We start from the raw sequence: 23,955 nt of genomic DNA on the forward strand, positions 1-23,955 counted from the left end.
TAATTGTGGTGTTGTGCTTTGAAATTTATAGCTTTTTTCAGAATATATATGTTATTTTTCACAAAAAAAGAAGGGAAAAAAGTCGACTGTGATGATAAAAAAATATTTAAGCCCTCTAGCCTCCTGTATTCTGGAGCAGCTAGAAGGGAAAATATGAGAGGATCATATGGTAGCCCACGACAAACACTGGGATCTTTCCTGTAACTATTTGTTGAAGAGTGCTTTGAAAACTATTGCTTTTTTATTTCTTTGCTTTGTATATATGTTATATTATACAATAAAATGTTTTTTAAAAAATGTTCCTAAAGGATTTCAAATAAATTACTTTTGAACGCAAGCCATCGTGTGCCAGGCACTATGAGACTAACAACAACATCCCCATTTTACAAATGAGAAAGCCGAGGACCAGAGAATTGAAGGGACTCACCCGGGGTCACACAGCCTTTTAGTGGGCCAAAGCGCATTCCGCCATGCTCCACTGCCCGGATTAAACACAGGCTCCTGTGTGGGTGGGAGAGGACCCCACTAGGTGTCGGCGTCCCTGCTCCCGCGACCTCTGGAGCAAGATGCCAACTATCTCTTTAAGAAGGAAAGTGAAGACTGGCCGCTTACGCAGCTGCCGGCGAGCTGCCGACTGGTTCGTCCCCTCCATCCACCTCACCCTCCCCGCCCCTCCCTCCCGGCAGCCCCAACCGGGCGAGCACCCAGCGAGCCGCCTCCAGCAGGGGCTCGGGAGAGCAGTTCCGCGGCCCCGCGCGGCCCCGGCAGCCGAAGCCATGGAAGCCTCCGCAGGTGATGGACAGGCACCCCGGGGATGTCAGGGCCCACCGCTCAGCTGCGCCTGCCGAAGCTCAGAGCGCTAAGGGCGGAGGGCGTGGGCCGGGCCCAGGAGCTGACCCAGCACCCGGCAGGCAGCCTGCCCTCCGGGCTCTCGGGCTGCGGCGCCCAGCTGTCAGCGCCCAGGGGCTCGGCTGACGCGGTGTCCCCGCCCGTGTTCACCCGCCCGCATCTGTCTCTTTTTCTCACCGCCGCAGGTTGCTGATCAGGGCCGGGCGGCTGCAGCAGCGACTGCAGAGACGCTGCGCCAACCGGGGCCGCCGTGGTGCGAGCCGGCAGGGCTGCGGAGGGCGAGTGGACTCAGGTAAGGAGGCCGCGGCAGAGCCGGGAGGGGGCCTGTGCTGCACCGCGGCCGGCGGGGGCAGCTTGTGACCGCTCCCTGCAGTAGAATCTTAGAGGGCACTGGCTAAGCATGGGTTAACCGTGACTCATTTTTACCTTCCCTTCATTCCCCTACATCCCTCTACTCCCCCCCTCCCCAGCACCACCCTTCCCCTGCCCCCAAGCCCCTGTGTAACTCACTAATTAGAGAATGCTGATTGCAGCCAGAGAGAGATGCTCAAGGTAGGCAATTAGGAAGATTTTAAGGACCCTCCTTCCCCCATTCCTCTTCTGCCATTTGGCAAACAGTTATAAGCTTCTCTTCTTTCCTTCTTAGAGGGGGATCCAGGGTACCTGGGGGTGGGAGAAGAATGGAACCCCACGTCCACCCCAAGGTCAAGTGCTAATGACTGCTTCATTCCCATCTCCACCTCTGAGAAGCCTCAGGGCCCTGCAGTACTTCTGGGGAAAAAAAAAAATTCATGACTCCTAGAGTGGGGGATCTGAGTCTCAGTCTCCCTGGAGTGTCCACGGGATACATGACTTTCTCCCTCCACTCCCCAGCAGGGAACTGGGCTGCCGGGAACACCTTCTAGCCCAAGGAGCCCCATATTGCCTTCCTCAAGGCTCTGGACCAAAGGAGAGGCCTGGCCACATGCTGCCTATCTCCTCTGCCTTCTCTGTCCAGCTGGTGGTTTGGGATGGACTGGAGAAGCTTCCCAGGAAAAAATCAGCACTGCAGGCAGTGTGGTGTAGGAAAAGTACCTGGAAATTGGGGTGCTAGTCCCTTCACTTGCTAAGTGGTCACAAGTAGCCATTTTAACATTCTTTAGGCGTGGTGACTGTCTGCTCATCTGTTAAATGCAGGAGTTGGATAGATGGTCTGTATAACTTTAGCATACCACTCAAGCAGCTCTTACATGTCCGAGGGACCTCTCAACTAAAGCAACAGAGAATTTAAATGGGGGTCCCTAATTGGGGTTGCCACCATTGACCTCTTTTGACTCTGGAATTCTCAAGTAAAACACTGACCTTGTGGGCCTCACGAACCAGAAGCAAAACAGTCTTATAGCAGCGTTCCTGCGCCAGCACTGGGTTGACCTCTGCAAGTTACTTCCCTTCTCCAAGCTTTAATTTCCTCGCCTGTAAAACTGGGAAGAAGGATCCATACCTCCGAGTTAATGTGAGGACTAAATGAGATGTATATGAAAGCACCTTAAATAGTCCATGTGCCTGGTATGCATTCAGGGAGCTTCTTTCTCCATCCCCTCTCTGCTTCCAGATCTGAATCCACCACATTGCCCAGAGGGCCTCTGCCCATGAGAGAGACTGGGAAAGAGAGGAGGGGGCGGCTATTTTCAGTCTCTTCTCTTCCCTGCCCTCCCCACCCCAGGGGATAATGAATGCTGGAGGGTGTCAGGCTGCTGGGCTGAGGGCTTAGGCAGCAACCAGGAGGTGCAAACCTTTCCACTGCAAGGGCTGTGACATCATTCTAGCAAAGATGGTCCCAAGGAAGCATATATACCCCAGCACTGGGTTTGGAAAATGCTGGCAGCCAAGGGCAGTGTGTCTCTAAGGAAAAAGAAGCATCAGCATCTTACGTGTTGGCAGGGTGGGGGTGGGGGTGGGGGCAGGAACCAAGCCTTCCAGATTTGACTTGAATCTCGCTGCTGCTCCCTTGCCCTCCCTGGGGTCTCTCACTACCATCTCCCTGAGATGAGGCAGTGAAATTTTTGATGTCTGTCTTCTGTATTTTTTATCTACCCTTTTGCTGCCATTTTTCATCCTTGCACTCAGCCTTTCTTGCTCTACCTTATTCCACAGATCCATTTTGTTTCTTGACATCAAGGATAAAGGAATTTCCCCCTAGGGTGGGGCAGGACATGTTGCTGCTGCACCATTTGGACTGAAAGAAGTTACCATGTCCCCCCACCCCCTCCCCTGTGTTCCCCTGAGACTTTGAGCCCTTCCCTGGTAGAGACTCTGTCATTTTCCTCTCTGTGTTTCCAAACTCTGGCATGTGACTAGGCACAGAGTAGGTACTCAATAAGCCTTGAATCACACAAGTTCAAGGAAATTATATCTCTCAGCCAACTAGGTTATTAAGAAATGTGTTGATGGTAGGGAAGAAGCACTTATGTGCAGGGCTCTGTATAGGATGTTGGTTGCCTTTATTACCGCTATTACTAATACTGTTATTTTTGCCATTGCCTGCAGCCAGCAGATGGTTTGTCTTCTCCTCTAGTTGAACCTGAAGGGGCTGGATGTGCCTGGGAGGGTGGTGACAAATAGGAGTCCAGTTGGTGCTGCTGGTGTATGGTCACTATGAAGGGAAGGGGGCTGGAAAGAGTGATTTCAGCCATTTGCTCAGTTTAGGGGAGAGTGGCAGATAAGAAGAATCACTGGGCCAAAGTGAACACACAAGAGAGAGCCAGGAGACCAGGCCTCAGATCCAGTTCTACCACTGCCTCCATGTGAGATCTTGGCCAATCGGGCCTCCCCTCAGTGTCTCCATGTCCCCATCTATATAATGAGGAACCAGACTAGATGTTCCCTAAGGCTCATTCTGGTCCTGAAACAGCTATTATTACTATCATTTATGGAGTACTATACCATTACCAATCTTATGTAATTCTCATGACAAATTATACCCATTGTAATGATGAAGAGAGTGAAGCTTAGAGAGATTAAGTGACTAGCCCAAGAGGGCACAGCTGGAAGTGGCAGAACTGTTATCGGACGCCAGATCTGTCCAACTAGAAAGAGCAACTCTTCTAAACGCTTTGCTGCCTCCCCCTCCCACCCTTGCTGTCACGCTGTGAGTTGTAGGTGCATTTGCACACATGCACAGTGGTTTGGAGAACTGAAAGTGGTGAAGGATTCATGGCAAGGGATCAGGCATTTCCCCAAAGGGATAGCTGCAGGGGCCTTGCTGGGTTAGAGAGTAAGTCAGGGCGGGATGCACCTACTGGCTTTAAAAGGTATAAATGCAAACTTGTCCCAGGATAAAGACTTGGAGGGATTGTCTTCTAACCATTGATCAGTCATTTGTTATTACTTATTAGCTAAGTCCTAGGCTAAATGCAGGGGAATACAGAAAAAAGTACGAGGCAATCTCTAGTTTCAAGAAGGTCATAACTAGCAGCAGGAGACAGATATGTAAATATGTGGGTATGATAAAACATCTAGAAGCTGTGTTGCATACTAATATGGAGTATAATGGGGGAACAGAGAAAGAAGATGGTTTTTCCTACCTGGTGGATCAGGAAAGGGGTAGAGAGGAGGTAATGCTATTGTCGTCTCCTTATTTTCTGCATTGAGTTTGTGTGATAATAATAATAGGGTTCTACCCAGCTTGGGACATTGCCAAACCATTTTGGAGACTCATTGGATCTCAGCAACCCGGAAAGCGGCCCACAGCGTCCAAGGGACCTTTCACTGTCATTCTGTGGCAGTGTCCCAGTGTAACTCTCTGTCCTCTTTCCTGTCCTTACAAGCACCTAGAGGCAGGAGTCTGAAATTCCGCTTGGAAAGCCTGTCTGTTGCCTCTGACCATCTGATAGGCTTGGGGACTTCTTTCCTCTTCTCAACATTCCGCCTGTCCAGGGAAGCACCTTACACCTGGAGAGGTGCCGGCGTTTACTCAGGATTACTCGGTGGGCGGGGGCCATAACTCTGGCCTAATGAACCACATGGCTACATCCAGGCCACTGGGGCCCATGAGGCCATTTGTACATTTAATGGGCAGCTGGGACTGAATGAAGATTTGAGGCGTGAGACAAGGAAGCTCGGGCCTCCTTGGCCTTTGGCAGAAAGGAAGGCTTGTTTTCCCCAGCTGCTTTGCACCTCTTAATGGGCAGATATGTACGAAGTGTTTGTCACATGCTCAGCACTGTCCCCTGAATTAAGGCGCTGAGCAAACCAAAAGGTGGGGGGGGGGGGTTGGGAAGCAGGCTGGTGCAGTGGAAAGTGCCAGAACCAAGGCGTCACCCCGCCTCTGCCCCATGGCTTTAGGCAAGGCCTCTGCCTTTCCACAGCTGCAGAATGAGGGAGTCAGAGGGGATGGCCTCTAAGGCCCTTTCAGGCCTGACTGGTTAACAATTCAGCAACTCTTTGTTTTGTTCTATAACCACTTTAGGGGGTACAAAGATGGATAGGATACAGATAACTATAACTTGAGGAGGAATGAGATAAACCTAACAAGAGGCATGAATAAATGTTCTGTGGGTTTGCTGGAGGGAGAGGGCTTGGGAAAAGCTTTAGTTCAAAAGTTACCTTTTTGAAGATAGGATAATGCAGGTAGATGGAGTGATCTTTTTTTAACCAGGAGTAGCAGAAACCTGCTGTTATTCTGGGACAGGAAGGCTGTATAGCAGAATGCTGGTTGTGGGACTTAGATTTCAAAGACCAATACAACATTTCAGAGTCCATCGTAAGTTGGCCACTTTTTATTTTGCGAAATAAGAACATTCAGATGACACTTAAATACAAGCTTTCTTTACTATCCCCATCATTGTTAAGGAAAGAGGGTTTTTTTTTTTTTACGTTGTAAATGTTGTATCTTCATACAGTCGTCTTCAAGAATCAAGGCTACTGGATGGAACACAGCTCAACAGTTTCAGGTCCTTTCCTCCATCCACTCCAATATACCATGAACTAAAAAGGGTATCTATATAATGCATAAGAATAACCTCCAGGTTAACCTCTTGACTCTGTTTGAAATCTTTCAGCCACCGAAACTTTATTTTGTCTCATGTTTCTCTTCTACCTTTTGATCAAGAAGGTTTTCTCAATCTCTAAATGCCGGGTCATGGCTCATCCCAGGAATTCTGTCCCACGTTGCCAGGGAAAGGGAAAGAGTATTTTAACACCTCTCTCCCCAGAGTAATAAGGGCATATTACTAGCAAAAGAGAGAGACAGAGGGAGGGAGAGAGGGAGAGAAAGACAGAGAGAGACTCCTTCAAATGGAATAAATGTTGCTTTATTAAAAACTCATTGCATTATCCATATTTTGCTCATTTTGCTGCAGACCAGTGTCATTGTGTTTGGCTCTGGAGTCAGATGCCTCGGGTTTGAATCCTGGCCAAGTTTCTTTTTCTCTCAGTGCCTCTATTTTCTTATCTGTAAAATGGAAAAATGAAGATCATTCGAAGGTCATTAGGAGATCTACATGCCATATTAAAATGAGTAAAACAAGGGACTTCCAGCTCAGCTCTCAACAGAGGCAATACAAGTAGCAAACTGGAGAGAGCTTACTTTCAAGCGGCAGCTGCTGCTCTGCTCCCACCATCACTGCCATGCGAGAATGTGGGCTGAATGTTGTCAGATCTTTTGATTTATAAGACAGAAATCCGGATTTGTGTGTGTGTGTGTGTGTGTGTGTGTGTGTGTGTGTGTGTGTGTGTACATGTACTCTCCTGACTTTTTAATGTGGCCAATGAGAAATCATTTTTAAACACACATATTAAAATATGACTGCTAGGCCATCAGTTTGAGACTTGTAAAGGTTTAGATGCCTGCCACATACAGCTCAGCAATTGTTGGCTGGTTCACAGGTGAAGGTAGAGAAAGGAAACAGGCCAGAAGGGCAGGCCCGGGCTGGGCAGGCCCGGGCTGGGCATCCCTTGTTTGCAAGGCAAGGGAGTATGGCCTTAATTTGGGCCCCCAGCTTCAAAGGCCCTAATTGTACCCCTTCCTGGTACATCCCTTGAGTCTCTAGGGATGGAAGCCTCCAGACACCTCTGTGCCCCTGACTATGCTAGGCCTTCGTGGCAAAGAGGCTCAGAAGCTTGGTTGGCAGCCTCAGAAGTGGGAACTTGGCTAGTGGCACAGAGCCACCCTTGAGACAGGTGTGAGAAGAGGCCTCTGGCAGCTCCTTAGTGGAAGGGCCAGTTCCTGTTCTTTGGAAGCTATACTGGCCTTGCAGCTGAGGTTCAGCCACCTCTGCCTGTGGGCTGGACAGCAAGTAGTCTCTCTGCATATGGCTCTGCTCTCCAGCCCCCACCAAGGAAAAGTTGGGATCTGGTTGCAGAGGAAGCATAGGCCATCAAGGGCCCCGATCTCACGTAGGGACTGGTGAGGAGAGCCTCCAAGGAGCCCTCAATTAGCAGGAGGCACCCCGCTGACATTGCTGTAGGGCATTCTAGGAGTCAGACTAAAGCCACTGATGGCACTTTACATTTTTGTGGCTCCATTTAATCAAATATTGATCAGACCTGTGGTAAAGCTCTGTTCTGACCACTGTGGGAAACTATATGGAAGTGTTTATATCCATCCATTCAACCAGTATGTACTCTCTGTGCAGGCACCAAGATGTAGTCCCTACCCTTAGGGGACTTTGAGCCTGGTTGGAGGGAAGATAGGAGAATGGTGGACAGGGCCTGGCACAGAGAAATATTAATCCAGCTGCCATTGATTGTGTGTCTTCCCGAGTATTAGGTGCTGGCCTGAATGGTCCCTATTTTAGAGGGTGGGTGTGGGTATCGGATGGCTCTTCCTTGGGAGTACTCAGCACTGTTCCTGATGAGCTGGGATGCTCAGAAAGGTAGCTGCGTTATTGTTAACCTGGAAGACTGGGCAGATCAGAAGAAAAGCTAAGACACAGATGGGTCTTAGAAAACAAGAAGCAGTAAAACAATCCTGGCCCATTCAGCATGTATTATACTCTCATTATATACGAGAGGACGCTGAGGTTCAGCAGCAAAGTACTTGTTCAGGGTTACACAGCTGCTGTATGGCAGAGCCTACATCTAAGATTTACTTGGCATCAAAGCCATATTGTCTCCTCTTAAGCCGCACTGCCTCTAAATAAGTGATTATTGAACAAAATAAAGTACCATTTGTTGAGCACATATGACAGATGAAACCCAGTGCAAAGAGCTAAGCATGCACTGTAGCCTTTAATTCTCATGGTCCCCTGGTGAGGTAGGGTGTATAGACAGATGAGGAACCTGGGGCTACCAGAAAGAAGAAAGTGGCCCAAAGTTTCCTATCTTTGAGGTGTGGGGTCAGTACTCCAACCCAGAGCAATTAGGCTGGGCTTCCTGTACAGGAGTGGTCTGCAGGGACAAGGACAGTTGTTGGCAGGTGTTCGAAGAATATATCACAGGAGAGAGCCCGAACATCCATGTTCCTAGAGGGACAGATCCCAGACAGGTACTTGCAAGTACTTACAAGCTAGGGAGGCCACTTTTGGCTCAGTCCAAGGAAGAACATTCTAATAAAAAACCTGTCAAGCAGGGAAACTGTGTTTTTAGAGCTGGTTCCTCACCTCTGGGCTGCTCACACAGGCCTGGATGTTCTAGAAGGAATTCTTGCAATGGACGGAGTTTGTAGTGATTGTGCTTGACAATCTTTTGCCGTTCTGAGGATCTGGAATCCTAGTGTAGGGCTGGCCACAGGTGATGCGAGCAGTGGGTGCCACTGGTATTCCCAGGAGCAAGAGAGCTATAGGCTGGGGCCATCCAGGAAAGCTTCCTGGAGGAAGGGAGGAACTAAAGCAGGATCTTCAGGACAGAAAAAGGAATCGGGTTGTGTAAAGTGATACCTAGGGCAGTGAATTCCCCAGCCTACTGTCTCCTCACAGTCACGTCCTGTTCACGTCAGCTCCCATCTCAGTGCCATCTTTCAGGAGGTCCCTCCTTTGATGTCCATAGCTCTTTTTCAGAGCCTGAGCTCCTAGGTACCCCCCGAAGCGATGCGCCCCCCCCCTACACACACCCTTCATTCAACGCCCTGCAGAAATCAGCCCACCTGAGCTGGTACCCAGGGCTCAGATTGGAGCTGGAGGGCAATTTGGGCCACCTCCCTGCTTTGTAGCTTCCTTCTAGAGAACCCTCCCCTTCCTCCACAGGAGAATTGAACTAGATTAGAAGTTTCATATGTATAAAGCCCCCAGCACAGTAGGTGCTTAATAAATGCCAATATCCTTCTCTACAGTGTTAGAAAGAAACAGTTTTATAACTTCCCTGGTTTTCCAGAAACCCAATCCATCTTTACTCGGTAGTGAGCTCCCTGCTGTCACCAGATTGGTATTCAAATTGGGTCTGGGTAATGCCGGAATAGGGATGCCATTCAAAGAAATAGGACAACGCACACTGGGCTCTGCAACCTTCAGATTCCTTCCCGTTCTGAGCTTCTGTGATTCACGAAGATTAGACTCAGATCTCATTAGTTAATAATTAGAAATCAGTTTGGATTCTGATTGAGTATCTTTTTAGCCTGGTGAAAAATGGAATTCTGCTGGAATTGTAAACTAACTGAAGGCTTTCTCCCAAGAAGCGGCAAGACCAGAAAACAATCAGATCCAAGAAAAAGAGCTTCAATAGAGCCTGTGAAGGGAAACTAGCTAGGGTGTTTGAGTTATGTGGCTAAATATTTAGGCTGAACTTTGGGAAAGATACACCATGGCTGTTAAAATGAACTTCCTGAGAGCATAAACTGTGTTTGATTCACTTCTGAATCCCAGTGCCAGCACAAGGCAAGTACACAGGAGATACTCAGAAAAAAACTGAGTAAATGACAGATAGCCTTGGTGTCCCTATCAGATCGGATTCTAGGTTGAAAGGCTTTGGGGGCAGCTCTAGAGAGCCATGTCACAGTTTCATACTCAGTGCAGGTTGGGTGTGGGTGTGAGTGTGAGTGTGCGTGTGTCTCTGTGAATGTCTATGTTTGTGTGCCTCATTTCTAAGAGAGAAGTCTCCTGCTGTTGTTTCTACTTCTCCTCCCCATGACCCTTCCCCTCCCCTCCTTCTTACAGCTTTATTGAAGTATAACTGACATTCAACAAACTGCACATATTTAAAGTATACACTTTAGTAAGTTCCGACACATGTTTATACCCATGAAACCATCACAGCAATTAAGGTAATGAACATAACCCGCCATCCCCAAAAGCTTCCTCTTGCCACTTTGTAATTTCTCCCTCTCATGCCTCCCCTTCCCCCACTCCCATATCCCCTGGCAAGCATTGGTCTGTTTTCTGTCACTATAGATTACTTTGCATTTACTGGAATTTTATATAAATGGAATAATGAAGTATATACTCTTTTTGGGTCTGGCTTCTTCCACTCAGCATAATTATTTTGATTCATATTTCACATGTATCAATAGTTCATTCCTTTTTATTGCTGAATTTTATTCCATTGTATGGATAAAGGATAAACCACAATTTGTTGATCCATTTGTCCATTGATGGACATTTGGCTTATTTCCAGTTTATGGCTATTATAAGTAAAGCTGCTACGAATATTTGTGTATAAATCTTTTTATGGACATACACTTCCTATTTTCTTCCACACCCAGGAGTGGAATGGCCCAAATCATTTGGTAAATATATGTTTAACTTTTTAAGGAACTGCTCAAGTACTTCCAGAATAATTGGTATCATTTTTGTGTTCCCATGAGCAGCACATGAGAGTTCCAACACTTTCTTGCCAACACTTGGTATGTCGAATCCTTTCAGCCTTAGCCATCAAATAAATGGGTAGTAACATCTCCTTCTAGCTTTAATTTGCATTTTCCTAATGACTAGTGATGTTGAGCATCCTTTTGTGTGCTTATTTGCTATCCAAATATCTTTTGTAGTGGAATACGTGTTAAAATATTCTGCCCATTTTAAAAAGCTGGTTGTGGTCTTCTTGGTATTAAGTTTTGAGAGTTCTTTATACATTCTGGATAGAAGTTCTTTATCAGACTGGCTTCCATAGAGAGGCTCCTGCTTCGGAATTCAGTCCTGCTCTACTGCCATCTAGAATCACAGAAGAGAAGCACCTGGAGGTACTTATAGTCCATGTGTCTCAGCACCTCATCTTGCAAACGGGAAAACAGTGGCTGAGAACCCATGGGGGATGGTGTCAGCACCCACACTGGGGCTCCATTTCTACAGGAAGAGGGCCTTGGCTGGGAACCTGGATGCCTTTTATCCTGTGACGCTGGCTTAGCCAGGTAACTTTTCTGAGCTTCCTTCACCCCATGTGTTAGATGGGGCACAGCAATGCTTACCTCTCAGCGAGAGCTGGACAGATACCCCTGGCTGACCACCCCACCTCCAAAAATGAGGAGCGAGTGTGGATACCATCTTTTGTGACCACAGGCCTTTTGGAATTGGGAAAAGGGAGTCATGCAGTCATTTAGGGGAAGTTTATTGAGCTGCACACTGGGCCTGGCTTGGGGGATGCCCCAGTGGAAGTAGAGCTCATCAACCTCTCCTGCCCTGGGTCGTATGGAGCCTGGACAGGGCAGGGGATCATCACTTCTGCGCCAGAGTCCTTTCACCACTCGCCAGCAGCTGCTTAACTCAAATGGATATATGTAGTGTGTGTTTGTGCATGCTATATGTGTCATGTGTGTTGTAATGTGTGTGTTGTTTAGTGTGTGTGCATGTTGTGTGTGCTGTGTGTGCGCTACATGGATGTTGTGTGTATATTGCACATGTGCAGGCTTAGAAACCAAAAGATGGAAAATTGTGGTCTAGACGTGGCACTATGGGAATAGCCGGCACCCTGTTGTGTGGGAAGTACTCTGGAAGAAGAGGGTGTGATGGGGCCAGACCACCAAGGAGGGAGCTGTAAACTCTATCTGAGGAACACGCCCCAGGAATCTAGACTTGAATTGAGCTAGAGGCCTTAGTTTCCCCACCTGCCACGTAAGAGTGAAGGTACAAGGTCCAAGAGACCCAGGAAGATCATTTTGAACAATTATTGTGTCTGAGCTTGAACTTCTTGCCTTGTAGGACTATGGTAAGTGCCAGTAGTCTTATTGAGTTGGAGACACATCTGAAGTGCATGCCTTGTCAGTGAAAAAGAATCAACCGGCAACCCTAGGAAAGCAGTTTTTTGTTGTTTTGTTTTGTTTTTTACATGGGCAGGAAACAGGAATCGAACCCAGGTCCTCTGGCATGGCAGGCAAGCATTCTTGCCTGCTGAGCCACCGTGGCCCACCCTAGGAAAGCAATTTGATGGCACATTTATGCCTTTTGACTCTATACATCCCCTACTGGTGATCCAGCCTGAAGTAATTCGAAATATAAGTACACACACACACTGATATCTACATAGCCTTATTTTTTGATAGAGAGATACAATCTAAATGTTCAACCTTTACCATAGGGTAAAGTTAATTTTGCATAAAGCATAACATTACAAAACCCATTAAATGCCGTTTATAAAGAATATGTCATGGGCAACTCCTAAATCATGCTGAATTTTAAAAAGGTACAAAGTTGTATATATGCCTGGTTATAACTATGTAAAATTAACAAGTCCCCCCTCAAAAGAAATCTTTATTTAGAAAGAAAAACTAGAAGGGATAGCAATCATATTAATCTGTGGTTATCTCTGAGTAAGTAGTAAGATTGGAGGTCTTTTTAAAAGGGTGTGTGCTACTTTTATAACTATGTAACCACTTCTATACTATACTTAAAATTTTAAAAATACACAGTAAGAGCTAAGGGAGCCCACTTTAGTTCCATAACCTTCTTGGGATGAGTTATTCAGTTGGTTTATAAAATCAGGGAAAGAAACTGCCTTTCGTTTATTATTGTGTACCAGGTCACTTACATGCATTATCTAATTAAATCTTCATACCAATTGAAATTCTGTTTTACAGATGAGGAAGCTAAAGCTTCAATCCTCTGCTAAAACCTGGGTTTTCCGTTTGATTCTGCCTTAAGACCAAGGGCCTGCTCTTTACACCACCCCAGGGGCCTCTTTGGTGACGATTCTATCTGCTCAGGGGAAGGGCGGGTTGAGAGAGACACTTGAGCATTCTGTATCAACAGAGCCCAGTGTTGGCTGGGCTGTTTCCTGAGTTTCTTTTAAAGGGCGGGGGGAAGCCAGGGTTTGCTTAGCAGGTGGAAGAAGAGGGCTTTCTGCCTGTATAGCCAGAGCTAGTGTCCTTTGCTTTGCTTTTCTCGCCCCAGCAGGTTTTCCCGCAAATAGGATTAACCCCTCAGCTCCAGTCCCTGCTCTTCTTACACAGGCCCAGCCTCCTGTGGCATCACAGCCCACTGGCCTGGGAGAGCTGCAAGCCAAGGGTTCAAGTCCCAGTTCCATCACTGATTTATTGTGGGGCCTGGGGTAGATGCCTCCCCCCAGCTCAACTGCTCAAGATTCTGTATCTGTGAAATGTGACGGGGCCTAGTCTAGAGGTTCCAGTGTGCAGCGCCAGGCAGCGAACAAAGAAATGAAGCAGCCAAGGCATAAAATCAATGATAGCATTGGTAAAAAGTCTGGAGAAAAGGAGAAGCCACTGCGCAGCCTCAGCCAGTTGTTGCCATGTAGGAAAGCGGCCATAGAGCTATGGGGTCTTTTGATTTATTTAAAGCAAGCCTGAAATCTGGATTTTTATATGAAAGCTTTCCATTTATAAGTGTTGGCTCAAATCAAAACACATACACATGCAGGCCAGAGAAGAGTGGTCTTGGGGCATGCCACGGCCCGTGGGCTGCCAGTGTGTGCCCTCTGGAGTCAGCGCCTCTGAGGACCTGCGGCTCTGACCCTCTGCTTCCTGGATTCCTGGTCCACAAACATTGCTGGAGCAGAATGAACCCCAGCCTGCCAAGGACAGCCGGCTGAGGAGGGCAAGGATGAGGAGGAGGCCCTGAGTTGGCTCACCTGGGCCCCATGCCCACCCTTGCCAAATACACAGACCCTCAAAGGCTCTGTCCCACTGCTGGCCAGAAACTGTACCCCAGCTGTGAAGTGCCCCATGTGCCAGGGGCTTTACCTGCATGTCTTCGCTTCATCTCCAAGACAGTGATCAGCCTATAAGGAAACAGGCCCCGAGTGTGACTGGCCTAAGGCCACTCAGCCAGTGACTGAGCTGGGGTTCCAGTCCAGGAGCGCGTGACTCTGACACCTGTGCCCTTGCACAGAGTCCTTATGCCCCTCGAGGGGCACCTGCTGGCGCTGGTGCTCTGGGCAGTTTGAGTTACACAGAGGGGAGCACACGCAGATGAGTGCTCTGAGGTGTGCACATAAACACAACCAACCTACTGCGTTTAAATCTATGTGCTGAATAGCTATGCTTAGTAGCTGCGTCCTTTCTCTTTCTTTGAGGGCTGCTGTCGAGATTTGGATTGTTGATCTAACACCTTTCCTGAGGGTGGAGGTGTCCTGTGGAGGGGCAGCTGGGATCAGTTCTGAGTTCTGCTCTCACCACTGGCAAGTTCCCTCTGGCGCCTGAGCCCCACCCTGACCTGTGCGTGGGCATAAGGAAGAATAGGGAGAATGAGTGTGGAGCACCCAGTACAGTGCCTGGCCCCAGAAGGTGCTGACCGATGGCAGCTTTAAAGCTGTGCTGCTTTCATGCTTTCCCAGTGATTGAGAGCTTTCCACACCTGCTAGGAATTGGGACCACAGAGATGAATAAACCCTTCCCACACATCATCTAGTAGAAGAGGCAAACTCACCCAAATAGGACACAGCATGTAAAACGGACCATAATAATAACATAAACTAAGTGCTACACGGCTGTCTTGCCCCTTTCTGGACTTGCTGAGAAGCTCACACTTGCTTGTATAGAGACATTATCCAGGTACAGACCCATTTAAACATTCAGCAAATATTTACTGAGGGCCTGTGGTGTGATAGGCGCTGGTCTAAGCTCTGTTGACTAGAGAAAGAACACCACAGTAAATATCTTTACCTTCCTGGAGCTTATATTCTAGAGAGAACAAGTAAAATAAACAAGTAAATATAGTAGATGTTTGAGAAATACATTAGACTATGGAGAAAAATAAAGTATGGGAAGAAAGAGGAGGCATACCAGGGGAGAGGGATTGTTTTTTTCATAACAGTGGTCAGGAAATTCACTGAGGAGGTGACATTTGAGCAAAGAAAAAGACCTGAATGCGGAGAGGAAGTTCATTGGGCAGAGTTCTGGGAAAAGAGCATTGCACACAGAGGGACCAGCCTGTGCAAAGGCCCTGAGGTGGAAGCATACCTGCAGTATAAAAAGAGGCAGTGTAGCTAGAACAGAGTGATGGAGGGGAGTGGAAGGTGCATCCGAGAGGTAAGGGAGGTGGGGTGAGGCAGAGTGTTCAGGGCTTCACATCAAAATAAGGGCTTTGCCTTCTACTCTGAGATGGAAGGCACTGAAGGGTTTTGAGCAAAGGGGTGACGAGATCTGTTTCGTGTTCTAATAAGATTCCTCTGGCTGCTTGGTAGAGATTGTAGGGAGAAGGGGACTATTGAAAGAGGAGAGGGATGGTGGTGGCTTCGATCGGGGGGGGGAGGATAGAAGAGATGATAAGTTCAGGGAAAGGAAGCTGACAGGCTTCTTTGATTAATATAAGAGTATCAGTCTAACCACTAGAATGATGGGGTTGCCATTAATGGAAGTAAGGAAAGCTACAGAAGAGCATATTTGTTAGGGGAAAGATTGGGACACGTTACTTGGACATGTAATTTTGAGATGCTCTTTTAGACCAAAGTGACAACGAACTGAATTTTTGTCATTGATTGACAATGACTGTTTTGTGATATTTTTTTTCTTGTTTTTGCCACTAGACCTAATTATAAAATAAGTCTGTAACCAGGGATCCCTGAGAAATAAACTGTTATGATAGTTCAGATTCAGGTTTTGGACTGGGATAAAAATGTAACTGGTAGGGCAGTGCAATGTGGGCTGGACAGTGTGATGGTGGCTCAGTGGCAAAATTCTTGCCTGCCATGCCAGAGACCAGGGTTCGGTTCCAGGAGCCTGCCTGTGTTTAAAAAAAAAAAAAAAAAAAGTGATACACACACATCTATATACACATACATCAGAATGTACATATATGTATATATACATAAATGTATGTGCATTATTGCTAATTGTGACCATTCTCAGTCACAACAGATATAGTTAGCTCCATTTATGGATAAGGAGACTGATGCTTAGAGAAGTTTGAATTGGGGAGTCAAACCCAGGCATATTTTAGCCCAAAGCCATGGTTTCTTTCTGTTAGGTTAGTTGGACTCTCAATGAAAGGGAAAAACTCATTCTGAGACAAAGTGTGTTTAAAATAAGGATATAGAAATTTGCTGAATCTCCTTTCAGAGGCTTTTAAAATGCTCATTTCAACTAAACTAAGAGGTGAGGCAGCTTTTTCAGAGAGTGAGGGTTTCTTGGAAGAAGGATTTAGTAATCACCTGCCCTTATCTAGCAGCAGTGAGCAATGGTGAACGTCCTGGATCTTAGCAAAGGTGAAGGAATTCAGCATGACGTGGGGAATCAGCTGGACAGGGACCAGCTGCTGAGGTTGGCAGGGAAGCTAAAAGCTGGAGAGAGAGAGGTGCTGGCAGAAGAGATGAAGGATGCTGCCATGCCATCGGCAGGGCTCCTGGGCAAAAGCAGGAGCGGTTGAGCATCTCTACACTCCGGCCCCCAGGAGCTGCAAGGAAATAGATGAGACTTGGCTTTCAGCAGAGCTGCTTGGCCAGAGCGGTTTGGTGAAATTCAGACCAGCGGGCTTACTGGAGCCTGGAGTTTTATCCTCATGTTCTCTGTTTCTAACTCATTTTGTGGCCTTCAGCAAGTCCTTGATTTTCTGATCAGAAAAGATGGCAGTTGGACTAGATTGTCGTGAAATGCCAGGAGAGAGAGAGAGAATGCAAGAGATTGTGTTTATATCATTTTCTGCTTGTATTTCCAGGAAAAGGGAAGCTCTTTGCTCTCAGATTCGGTGGGAGGCTATCTCCATGGAAAGGGGCTGCTCAGACAGGCCTCTTAGCCTTTCGGTCCTTGTGTTCCACTGGTCCTTCAAGTCTTGTCCATGAAGCATAGCACGTGCAGGGTGACAATGGATGAGCTTTGGGAGCCCCACCGTCTTAGGACCCTCATTGTGGGCTCCCTATAGGCAGTCTTCTCCCCTTACAGCAGGTCCCATGTGAAAATGTTTCTTTCGGCATTCATGGTATGGAGATCTTTATTTCTCCTGAAGAGCTAGTCTGCTTCCCACCCTTCCCTAATGACAAGAACAACCTAACTGAGCATAATTTCTCTTTTTGCCTCCGTGGCCAGGAAGCTCAGAGTTGAATGTCACTTCATTATGGCACCAAGTTTGTGTTCGTGATCAGCCTGTGGCATTCCCTTCTCCCCTGGGATTTGTATATTTTACTATGTATATTTTACTCTGCATCATTTGTGAGCTGCCAGAAAGTTGGTGGGAGACTTCTCCTGTCTAACCCCTTCCGTGACTTTTTTTTTTTTTTCTCAAAAAGCTATTCTTTGTTTGTATTTTATTGAGCTTTGCCTGGATGCAAATGGGATGAGGGTGGGGGCTGCAGTGCAGAAGCCCCAACACTGGAGTATAGAATCCAATTCCCAGGCCAGGCATACACAGGAAAGTCATGTGCCTTCTTTGAGCTTCAGTTTCTCTCTCTGTAAAATGATGGGCTGTGACAAAGTCTGCTGAAGGTCCTTTCTACTCTCTGAGACTGTGATTTGCCCCTGTTGCTACTTGGAGTCAGTGGGGGTAGAGCAGGAGGTGGGGCTGACTCAAGGATCCTAAGAACCAAGGCAGAGGCCAAAGGGATGGAAGCCCCTGCATCTTACCCTCCTGTGACATTTTAGAGTTGGGACCTTGGGAGGAGGGGTGAGGCTGCTGCTTGACAGCTCTATCAGCTGGGAAGCCCAGCAAAGCATATGCTGCCACTGAGGTCGCTGAAGGGCCTCCATCTGCCGGGAGCTACTTGCCAAGCATCCGTGAGCTGGGGCTGGCACCACGGCCCCTCTGTTCCCTACATCTCCCATGGGTGGCTGCAGTGGGGCAGGGCTGGAGCAGCTGAGATGGAGGAGGAGTGGGAACCAGTGTTTCCCCCACTGCCCCTTCCCCATAGAAATGATCTGCCAGGCATTGCTTTGGAGAGGTGCCCCCAGGCAGTTGGCCTGGTAGAAGATGCCAGTAATTTCAGAGTCACCCTGGACCTGCTCAAACTTTCCCCGAGGTGGTAAAATATGGATTATCTCTGAAGAAGGGCAAAAGGGAGTTCAACTTCAAGAGGTAATGGTAGGAAGAATAGCGAGGAATGTTGAGTCCTCTGCAATTTTCCAAGAATTTCCCCATCTCTCCATTCATTACCTTGGTTGGATTCCTGATAGGTAGGCAGGACCAGGATGGCAATTCCCACTCAACACATGAAGTAAGCTGGGACTCAGAGAGGTCAAGTGGCCGGCCCAAGGTCACAAGCAGGGACTGTGTGACGCAGCTCAGAGGAGCTGAAGTCCTTGGTGGTGGACAGGTGCAGCAGCTGTGGGAAGAGATGAGAGCAGTCGTCCTCAGGCCAAGGGCTTCTTGGCCCATGAGCTGGTACTTTGAGTCACAGGTAGGACTTAAGCTGGTTAGATAAAAGGCACATGAAGAATTTCTGATTTCACAAGCTTCTGTACTCTGCTCGCCAACTCTTTCTGTGGTGTCCTGCTTCATGGAAGTACGTGGAGCCCAGGACACAGGGGTTTTGCTCCCTCATCTCTGCCATGGTAGTTAGAGCCTCCAGGTGAAGTGAGGTTCTTCCTCTTTATGCAGCATAATGTTACACGTCCCAATTCTGCTGCGCTAGAAGATGCTCACAGTGCAATAGAGACCCAGGTGTCCATGACCTGGAAGTTCAAGATGCGACCCTGGGTGATGTTGTAGCTTTATGCTCCTCATGTGTCAGATGGAACCTTCTCTGAATAGCCTCCCTCCCCAGGAACACGTGAGCACCAAATGGGGTTGTGCATATGCAAGAGCCTGCAAACGGGCAGCCTCTGCCACCTGCCACCTCCAGGCTGACCCCGAGTCAGGAGCAGCAGGGCCATGCACCCGGCCCAGCGCCCTGAGGTCACGCAGAAGGAAGAGGGCTGGTTCTAGTTCATCCGGCCGCTGGGTAGTCCTTCCCGTTTCTGGACCCTTCCTATGCTCCTCTAACTGGAGAAGCACGTTTGTTTAAAATATATATTATACAGACTGTTGAAAATATGCTTTTTTTAAAATTGAGATTTAATTCACATACCATAAAATTCACCCTTCTTAAAGAATACCATTCAGTGATTTTTAGTATATTCACAAAGTCGTATAACTACCTGGTGATGCTTCCACCTAATTTCAAACCATTTCCATCACCCCAAAAAAGAAACCCTAAACCCATTAGCAGTCACTCCCCATTTTCCACACCCTTAGTCCTGGGCAGCTACTAAGCTACTTTCCACCTCTATGGATTTGCCTATTCTGGACACTCCATGTAAATCATACAATTGGTTTGTTTCCACTTTTTTTCTATGAACATTCCTGCACAAGTTTTTGTTTTGTTTTGTTTTGTTTTGAGAGGCTGTTTTACTCTGTGTTGGGGGTGGGCAGAGAGCAAGGGGAACTTGCCTCTGTTGTCCACAGGTCCCAAGCCAAGGCAGAGGTTTGGGCCTGTGAAGAAAGCATCAAATTGGGACTCAAACAGTCCAGTTTGGGATCCTGCTTCTACTAGAAAGCTGTGTGACCCTGGGCAAACTACTGCCTGTACAAGTTTTTGTGTGGATATATGTTTGCAGTTTTCTTGGATATATGGCTAAGTGTGGAACTGCTGGGTCATATGATAGCCCTTCATTTAACATTTAGAGGAATGGCCAAACTGTTTTCCAAAGTGGCTGCACCATTTTAAAGTCCCACAAGAAAGTATGAGGGTTTTAATTTCTCCATATCCTGGCCAACACTTGTTATTGTCCATCTTTTTTATTGTAGCCATTCTAGTGGGTGTGAAGTGGTATCTCATTGTAGAAAAAATATATTATAGGGCGGGCCATGGTGGCTCAGCAGGCAGAGTTCTCACCTGCCATGCCGGAGACCTGGGTTCGATTCCGGTGCCTGCCCATGCAAAAAAAAAAAAAAAAAAAAAAAAATATATATATATATATATATATATATATATATATATATATCTTTTTAACCCACAAAACCCTTTGAAAATTAGAGTCCTACTCCAGACCTTCTATATATAGACTGGATAGAAAGAAGCTTCTTCAGTGGAACTGGGGATGGAGGGCTGAGCCCACGCCCCTCCACCATCACAGAGGTGAGGCCCTGCTTTGAAGAGCAAGCTTTGGAATCAAAGTCTAATCGCTGCAGATGTCCTGGGATGCTGCCGCCTCAAGTCCCATCCTGGTGGCCTTGGGAACCCTGTCCAGCGTTTGGCCGAGCTGTGGGTCTGCCCTGCCACTGTGCCAAGGTCGCCACCGTGAGATGTCCCGTGCATCCTCGTGGCAGGTCACCAGCTCGGAGGGCAGCCTGTGCAGGGGCATAGGAAGGAGCTAGAGAAACATCACCACGGCCCCTCGCAAGCCAGGGAGCAAGAGTGCAGGGGCACGCAGCCGCCGATGAGGTTGCGAGGTCTGGGGTTTGCTGAGCCCCTCCAGCCGTGAATAGCCCCCGCATCGCGCGCCCTCGAAACCCAGCGTGCCCTGCTGGAGCACTCGGGGCCGGCCCGCTCTCCTGGGCCTCTCTGCTGTTCGCCTTCTAGATGGTTCTGGAGTTTGCCGGCATAATGCTCTAGGTTCTCTGTTGCCTTGGGAGGGAAGGACGATCCCAGAGTTCTCGCCTGTCTGCCGCAAAGCAAAGCTCTGCTGTCTGCAACTGTCAGTGGCTTGAGTCATCAGACACAGACTGTTCTGTTCACTTGGATTTTAGTGTAATTTTCTTCTTTTCTTAATGACTAATTCTTTGAAAAAGAGAACTTATAGTGCATATGGGGACTTTTGCTTATTTAGAATGTTAATTTAACCCAAGCACCTGATTTGCCCCCCAAGGCCTGCTGAGGACATAGCTGTCTCTCTAAAGAATCCAGCATGTTAATTGTCCAGATGTGGGAACTAAGACCCAGGGAGCCTGATAATCCAAGGGGCAGAAAGCATTATCTGGAACACCGTCATTTCGCTAACAGCCCTAGGATCAAGGAAGGTCAGATCCAGAAGCACCTGAGGGACCCTGGATCCGGCCCCCTTGGTCTTGGAAGGTGCCTCTTTAGACCATTGTGTTACTCACAGTTCGGTGCTGATTGTGTTTATTTTTATGAAATTCCCCAGGGGGTGGTATTCCCTGAGGTTCAGCCAAGGCCTGGCATGCTAAGTGGTCGAGCTGGTAAGTGATGGAGAAGTCTCAGGAGGATAGGCCTGTGGGATCAGGGGCCTTCCATGGCTTACGTGGCCCTGGGTGCCTGGGCCCACCTCCTTCTGTCGTCTCATGTGCCTCTGCCCTCACTGGTCTCCCTTCTCCTTCCCTCCCATTTCCCTTCTCTGTCTCTTGGACTCCTATTCATCCTTCAGAACCCAGTGCAACTTTCTTGGTCATAGAAGTTTTCTCACTCTCCTGAAGCCACCGTTATGTCCTGAATATGTTTCCATTTTGAAGCTCACGGTACAGTTCTCTACTCTCATTTTTGAGGGTTTATTATATGGTGGGGAATGGCCTAAGCTCTGCACATGTGTTATCTTGTGTTCCCCTCTCGGTCACTGAAGGAGGTACATTCTATTATCGCCCTACTTTCAGAAGAGGAAGTTGAGGCTTAGACAAGTGGTGTGATTTGGCCAAGGGATGCAGTTGGAGATGACGGGGCTGGGATCTGAATCCAGATCTGTTCAGCTCTACTTCAGCTCACTCAGTGTCCTGTTCCCTGGACACTGATATGTATCCTGGACCCAAAAAAACTTTGGGTATGTGAAGGACTAACCCAAGGGGTGGATGAAGCAGGACTTGTGTGTTGTGGGCAGAAAAGTGAAATGGAGGAGCCTGGACGGAAAAGGGGCTGGGTTTAATCTGAGCTTGCAATGAGGAGAGTCTGGCAGCCCAGCTCCCACAGCTAAGGCTTTCCTCTCCACCTCTGGCCACCTGGGGACAGGCCTGTGGGACTCCAGGCAGAGCAGGTGGCATGGCAACCAACGCTATGGCAACCTGCCTCCTCGCTGGGACCTGCAGGGGTGGGAGGACCTGAGGAGGGCGGTAGGTGCAGACCGAGCCTTCTGAATAGGAATCCCGGAGCAGTGGCTCCCTGTGGGCCTGGGTGGCTCCTGCCTTCCCATGAGGGACCCCTGCCTGCGAGGTCCCATCCCAGCAGGGGAAATGCCACTTCCACCTCCGTCCCAGATGAATGGCTGGCTCTGGCCTCCCCAGACACTGCCAGCTCCATCCAGATACAAATGCTGCCCCCTTCTCTTCTCCGAGCCGGGGAAGAAGAAAGAGGTGTCAGGAGGGCAGCAGGGAACTCAAGAGGAGGGAGGTGTGAGGTTGCCAGGCAGGGGAGGAGCAGGGACAGCGGGGACAAAGCCCTCATTCTGCTGAGGCCACGCGCAGCTCCAGGGCAAACCAGGCGTCCCGCCTGCCTCCCAGGACCCAGGCCTAGAAGTCCGCACAGACTTGCCCGGCGCCTTAGCAACATTCGCCCAGGCGGGATTGGAAGAGAGGCCCCGTCCTGGGACCTGAACCCTACCTCTGCCGAGAGACCCTCCTGAAGGCAGCTCTTTAATCCTCCTAAAACCCAGAAAAGAGAGGGGGGACGATGGGAGGATGGCTGGTAAAGCCAGACTGACCTGGGCTAGAGGCCAGGGAATGTTAGCTCTGCAGCCGCGTGACCCAGGGCCCCAGGGGAATAGCAGCGCCGGCCTCAAAAGCAACAGTACAATATACATCAAAGCCTGTAGCATGGCCACCTGGCCATGGACGGTTCCAGCCAGTGATACGTGATGCTTGAGGCTGTCACCCGCCCACAAGAAAGGCTACCACTTCCTCCCCCAGCGGCTCATAGCTGAGGCCCTCCTGTGCGCAGGAGGCAGTGAGCCATCTGTGGCCCCCCACACGAGTGAGACGGAACCTGTGGCCCTCCCACCCAACTCCTGCCAGTCCCCTGCCCCTCGGTGCCTCCCCCGAGGGCTGGCCCTGTGGTTCCAGGAGGCCCCGCCTGGGCAATTAGAGCATGGTGGGCAGAAAGCCTGGCTAAACTGGGGCCAGCCACTCAGGTGTCAGGCGTGATGGCGGCGACTCCTGCGGCCTGGCACCCGACACCTCTGGGCAGACAATGCGGGCTGTGTCCCGGCCCTCCAGGGGGATGGGCCCCATTCTGTGGCACAGCCAGGAAACAGGCCACCTGAACAGCAGCCTTTGTCCACTCCCGAGGCAGTCCCATTGCTACCCAGGGTAACCAGGCTCCCGAGAAGCCCTGGCATGGAAGGGGGTGGCACCCTGGCCTCGGGACGCCAGGGCTTGAGATCCAGCCCCTCAGCAAATGGGTGACGCTGGTGCAGGCCTTGGGCCTGCCACACACTGGAGGTGTGCCTTGGCAAGTGCCTGCCAGCTCGGAGGCTCGGATTCCTCACTGCAGCACTTCCTCGTCGGGTTGTGGGGAGGAATTGGTGGTGTGATGTATGAAATGCGCTTGGCACTGGGGCTGATGTGCAGCAGTGCTTGTGAGCACTTCTGTCCCAGCAAAAGGGAGGTCCAGGGCCTTGGCTACAGTCCCCAGTCTCTGCTCTGAGCATGAAAGGAGGGGGCTGGGTTCCTGGAGCCGGCACAGGCCTGTGTGTTGGCTGCAAAGAGCCCAGGCCCCTCCACGTGGACTCTCGGAGCTCTGGGCTGATGTTGAACACCCCTTCTGCAGCCAGTGCAGGCCTCTGCCCCACGGCAGTCAAGCCCAGCCCAGCATAGGCCTCTCCTGTCCTTAAACTCCTATAGTGATGCGCCGTGAGCCCAAGCCCCTGGCCAGGAAAGGGGCCCAAGGATGCCTGGGCAGGACCCAGATACACTTTGAGCCCCACCCTCCCCCAGCACTCCCGACTTGTCAAGAGGGCCAAGGATG

The 23,955-nt window shown here is 49.1% G+C and overlaps 1 protein-coding gene across 1 annotated transcript in view; it reads left to right on the forward strand.

The window, feature by feature from the left end:
- Positions 1-695: 695 nt before the first annotated feature.
- SNPH (syntaphilin) overlaps positions 696-23,955 on the forward strand; it is a 41,148-nt gene continuing 17,888 nt past the window's right edge. The window contains exons 1-2 of the mRNA XM_077112182.1: positions 696-792; positions 1,035-1,141. The gene's annotated coding sequence lies outside the window, so the exon portion shown is untranslated. The remainder of the gene's footprint in view (positions 793-1,034; positions 1,142-23,955) is intronic.

This window comes from Tamandua tetradactyla, chromosome 1 (genome assembly GCF_023851605.1).
Source record: "Tamandua tetradactyla isolate mTamTet1 chromosome 1, mTamTet1.pri, whole genome shotgun sequence".
Taxonomy (NCBI): Eukaryota; Metazoa; Chordata; class Mammalia; order Pilosa; family Myrmecophagidae; genus Tamandua; species Tamandua tetradactyla.